The sequence below is a fragment of the Phacochoerus africanus genome, chromosome 1 (assembly GCF_016906955.1).
Source record: "Phacochoerus africanus isolate WHEZ1 chromosome 1, ROS_Pafr_v1, whole genome shotgun sequence".
Taxonomy (NCBI): Eukaryota; Metazoa; Chordata; class Mammalia; order Artiodactyla; family Suidae; genus Phacochoerus; species Phacochoerus africanus.
Genome location: NC_062544.1, coordinates 15,722,079 through 15,728,209, shown reverse-complemented (window position 1 = coordinate 15,728,209; position 6,131 = coordinate 15,722,079).

The window sequence follows — 6,131 nt, the reverse complement described above, 5'->3', positions numbered from 1 at the left end:
ATCCTCCTCCCTACTATATTAGGTCCTCCTATAATACACACCCCATACTTGGAATTACTTGTTTAATGCCTGTAAACTTTAATGGACTGTATGCTCCATGAGGGAAGGTAGCATATCTGTTTTATTCACCCAGCATTTTGCCCAATGTCTGATATGATACATAATAAGCTCTCAATAAATGGTTGAATAACTTCTTCCTACAAGAACATACAAATCCACCAAATATATGTAGAAGGCTACTGACTGCAGCACTGTTGGTAATAACATAGAATCAAACTAAACGTCCAACAATAGAGAGTTAAGTAAATTAGAGTAATTAGAGTTCCTCTGTTATATGGAATAATGTGCCTGAGCAAAAATAATCAGGAAGAAAAAAAAACTTAATATTTATTTAAAAGTCAAGTTAGAGATTATTCCTGAATTATGTACTGTCTTAGATAATGCCATTGCCTTCCTCTCCATATCACAGAGACAACTACTTTTATGCTATCCTTTGAAAGACACAAGTTCAAAACTTGAAATTCTCCATACTCTAATGAGTTCTTACAACAGTCTCCATGATTTAGCAAGACTGTAAGCATTTATCAGGATATCCACTGGTTATCACCAATGCTTGTCACCATCATCATCAATGACATTTATTGAATGCTTACTATATGTTGGGCACCAGGCAAGCACTCGCTATATGTTATCTTATTTTGAATCCATATAACCAATCTATAAAGCAGGTTTTTTTCTGTTTCTTTTTATGGCCGCACCTATAATATATGGATATTCCTGGGCTAGTGGTTAAATCAGAGCTGCAGCTGAGGCCTATGCCATAGCTTGCTGCAATGCCCTATCCTTAACCCACTTTTAGCAAGGCTAGGAATCAAACCAGCATCCTCATGGAGACTAACATTGGGTTTCTTAACCCAGTGAGCCACAAGAACTCCGAGTAGGTTATTTTCATACTAGCTTCATTGATTAGGAACAGGAACTGTGGCACAGAGACCATAAAATAATTCAATGATTCTACATCCTGGTGTTAACACATTTGTGTAATCTCTGCCCCCGAGAATAAGAGGGACCTGTCACTTGATTCTAAGAGAATATGGCAAACGTGACGGGGTGTTACTGCCATGATTACTTCATGTCATACAAGATAACTTTTTAGCAGACTGGAGTCACAGACTCTCCTTGCAGGTTTGATAAGGTAAGCAGCCATACTGGAGAGGCTCACGTGGCAAGGAATTTCAGGAAGCCTCTAGAACATGAGGGCAGCTGACAACCACCAAAAAGTGGGAGGACTTCAGTCATATATTCAATCATACAGTCTCAAGGAAATTAATTCTGCCAACAACCTGAATGAGTTTAGAAGCAGATTCTCCCCCAATCAAGCTTCTAGATAAAATCCAGCCTGGTGGATACATTGTTGTAGCCTCATGAGACCCTGAACAGAGGACCCAGATAAGCCTTGCTCACACTCCTAACATCATGAAGAACTAAATGTGTATTGTTTTAAGCCACTAAGTTTGTGGTAATGAAACTGAGCTGGGCCCTGTAGGGCTCATGGGCACAAAAGTGTTTTTTAGGAAACAGGCCTCATTCAGCCTCCATGACCTTCCCTGAGTTCCAAATGACAGGTTCAAACAGTTACAAATCAGGGAAGGGAGGAGATTCAGAGGCAACGAAGGAGCAGCTAAGAAACAACAATGCAGCCTTCGGGCAGGGTCCTGGTCCCTCCTCAAGGAATATACGTAACAATATCTTTGAGTTCTTTGGCAGAACTAAAACCTCCAACAAATTTGTTCACTACTTGGTGAAATATTCTTCATTCCGGAAAGAAGGAGAAAAAAAGGGCGGGGGGGAGCTTCCGTAGCGGCGCAGCAGAAGGGAATCCGACTAGGAACCATGAGGTTGCAGGTTCAATCCCTGGCCTCACTCAGTGGGTTCAGGATCTACCGTTGTCATGAGGCCATGTTATCACATAAGATATGGGGCAGTCTGGCAGCTATAGCCCTGATTCAACTGCTAGCCTGGGAACCTCCATATGCTGTGAGTACAGCCCTAAAAAGCAAAAAAAAAAAAAAAAAAAAAAAAGAAGAAGAAGAAATTGGAAGATCACCAGAACCATTCCTGGGGCCACTAAAAACCAAATCTGAACAATAATGAAAGCTTACATCTACCCAAATCCTTATCTGTGGCCTTATTTTCCACTCCAAAACTATAAGAGCACCTCCTATTCTCTCCCAAAAGAGGGCACAGTCTTTAGGGCATTAGCCTGCTGTGGCCTCCTTTGCCTGGCAAAGCAATAAAGCTATTTTTTTCTCCTTCACCCAGAATTCTGTCTCCGATTTTCTCTTCGGCACTGGTGGACTGAGGCCAAGTTTTGGTAATAGTAATTTGTTATGCAACAATAGAAAACAAATTCAGAGAGGTTAAGTTTCTCACCTTAGACCCCACATAAGTGGTGGGACTGGATCTCCAACCTGGGTCTCTTGACCCCCAACATTCACCAGGGCCAAGCCCCAACCTGCTGCTTCTACATGTGCTTTCAACGTTGTTTCAGGTCCAAGCCTGAGCTCCAAAACATGACTCAGCTGAGTTCCTCTCCTCGTTCAAACCGAAGGACCTTCCCTGACTTGGATCACCTGGCGCACCCCACCACCTTTTCAGTATGCTGCAGCTGTCTGACAGAGTAACAATAATATGGGCCCATCTCGGACCCTGTTTGAGAAGAGGCCCTGGAAAAACTTCCTACAGACGTGGGCTCCCAAACAAATTCCCTGCACCCCACAGTGGGGCTGCTTAGTTAGTTACTCAGTGAAGCGGATGGCAGCAAGCAAATTGGAGCACTTTGCTTTTGATGATTTACTGCTCCGTGGCATCGGTATAATACCTATGAGTGTCCTGTTAATCAGAACAATCATCTGGTCTCGAGCTCCCAGAATTCCAAGAATATCAATTTTTGAGAAAGAATTATGGCATTTAGATATGGTGCTATGCACTCTATTACTGTCCTGTGAAGGTATCTGTAAACTACATGAGTCAATTTACTGCTACACTAAAGGCAGAATGTACCTAAGAGACAGGTGAAAATCTCTCTCGTACATCATGACAATAAAACAATAGTGGTTCAACCATCCAACATCACATCATTACTAGAATTACAAATACCTTCTGTACAATAAGCTTTCATGAAAACACCTTCTTTATTTCAATATATCCTCCTATAAAGGTGGATGGAAAAAAATCAATACACAGGGATGCAAAAAGAAAAGGAAAATAATACATGTATTATATTGTCATGAGTCTTGTTACATTTGGAAGCATTTAAAGAAGTAAATGTTTCAAATAATGACATAACTACAGTGCATATTTTATGGCTTGTTTGTTTATACATTATTAGTTTAACTCACATTGATCATATAACCACCAAAATCAGAGAATTCTTTCTTTGGAAAGAATTCAAAAGAAAAAGAAATACGGTCTCTGCTTCCAGAGGCTTTCCAACTGTATGGATCTGAAAATAAACACACAGACTAATTCAAGCATAGAGCCACTGAGGCATATCTTGCCATTCTCGTACAGATACTTCATCAGTGCACATGAACAGAGAGTAAAGCTGGAAGTATATCACAACGTTAACTGTGCTTACCTTTAGGTGGTGAGATTATACATTATCTTTAATAATTATATGTATTTCTTAAAATAGCCCTTAAAAATAAAAATAATCACATGTAGCTAGTGAGGATCTTTTATTAACTTCTTTACTTATTTATTTACATATTAATGGTGGAACTCCAAAGAATCTTTTAAACCATTATTAGGTCTAACATTAAACAGAGCCACCAAATCCACCAAACACTGGGACTGAATCCCAGCAGCAGCGCAACCTACAACACAGCTGTGGCAATACTGGATCCTTTGACTCACTGCGCTGAGCCAGGGATCAAACCTGCACCTCCACAGAGACCTGAGCTACTGCAGTCACATTCTTAACTCACTGTGCCACAGCGGAAACGCCAAAGATCTTTTAAACTACTAGGTCTAACATTAAACAGAACCATCAAATCCACCAAAACACTGATGTGCATCCATTCCTCTTTGAGCAAAGAACCATTTAGGGGGAAAATGAATATTTGTAGTCCCATTTTTTTTTTTTTTAAGTAAATCGTCTTAAAATTGAGTAATATAGGAGTTCCCGTCATGGTGCAGTAAAAATGAATCCGACTAGGAACCATGAGGTTGCGAGTTCCATCCCTGGCCTCACTCGGTGGGTTGGGGATCTGGCGTCGCCATGAGCTGTGGTGTGGGTTGCAGACACGGCTCGGATCTGGCCGGCTCGGATCTGGTGTTGCTGTGGCTCTGGCGTAGGCCGGCGGCAACAGCTCCCATTAGACCCCTAGCCTGGGAACTTCCATATGCTGTGGGTGCAACCCTAAAAAGACAAAAAATAAACAAACAAAAAAATTGAGTAATATATACAACAGTGTTTAAGCGTTCTTTCGTTATTCCCCCCAAGTAGGGGGAGTAAGTTCAGGCTTATTTTTTGTTTTTGCTTTAAGAAAAATTCAAAAAGTTATAGCAGTGCATGTCCCAAAAGATCTGATTATAATGCAGCGCCTCTGGATCAGTCTGCAGGAGATGAACTCCCAAAGATTGGAGGAAAGGGTTCTAGGGATTGGGAGTCGAGGAAATACCTGGCAGAGTTCAGACACAGACTTAGGGCCTATACTGTAACCCCACTACATACTGGGGAAGAAGTGGCAGTATACAGAGCAGGGAGGCAAAACACACTGTAAAGGATGTTCTCAGGTGCCCACGTATGAAATGGCTAGAAGGGGATATTCTCACTGCAACTCCCCAGAGAAGCAGAAAGGGGCCTTTGATCTATCTTCCTGGGTACTCTTCCTGACACTGTCTCAGGCCACCACACATCCTCATGCTGGATACTCCATCCTAGGTCCACTCTTGGACAGCACAGAGAGCTTTTTCACTACTGGTGGTGGGTAAAGTGAGAAAGGCTCTTTATATGTTGACTTTGCTATGTCTAGTTCTCTAATCTTCAAATGAAATATCTTAGCAAATGGCAAGGCCCAGAGGGCTGAGATTGCCACTCTGTCCATGCACAGCTCAGTCCCTGTCCACAGGGAGGGAGGGATCACGTCTAACACCGTCTCCGTCACAGGAGACCTGGCTCCCGGCATACGGTCTAGCACATAACAGGGGCCCAAAAGGTAGTTGGGAAATGATGTACTGTCAACTTCTCCAAAGCAATTCCCAAAACTAGTATATCCTTACACAAATATATAAGCACTTAATCTCTAGAGACACCACTTGAATAAGATTAATAAATCTTTTGCCTTTTTAGGGCCGCACCCACAGCATATGGAGGTTCCCAGTTCCCAGACTAGCAGTCTCATCAGAGCTATAGCCACCAGCCTACACCACGGCCACGGCAACGCCAGATCTGAGCCACATCTGCAACCTGCACCATGGCTCACAGCAATGTCGAATCCTTAAAACCCACTGATCTAGGCCCGGGATCAAACCTGAAACCTCATGGTTCCTAGTTGGATTTGTTTCTGCTGTGCCACAACAGGAATTCCGAGATTAATAAATCTTGATGTATCGATACTTTCAGGGAAACTAACAATCTGTTCCTAAAGAGAGGATTGCCTGGGACGAGAAAAACCCTCAACCAGTTTATTCACTATTCATATGTTTTATTACTATTCTTGGCAACCAACTATCATTTAAAGACCAAGCAATAACCTAAGTAATTTGAACTTTCCCTTTGTTTTGCACATCCTTCTTCCCCAGTCCCTGTCCAGCTCCGCCTCCGCTCCACAAAAGATGATCATTTTACTTGCTATGAATATATTTCAGTTCCTTAAGGTAGTGATCTACTTGTCTATTTTTGCCTTGAAAACTCACTCCTACCATATCATTAATTTAATAACTGATTTTCATAAAGGACCTGAGGGGCTGATAGGTCCCAAACTTCCCTTTAAATCAACCATTTAATGATGTTCTGCAGTTTTTAGATTAAATAAATACACTTTTTTTTTTTTTGTCTTTTTAGGGCTGCATCCACAGCATATGGAGGTTCCAGGCTAGGGGTTGAGCTGTAGCCACCAGCCTAC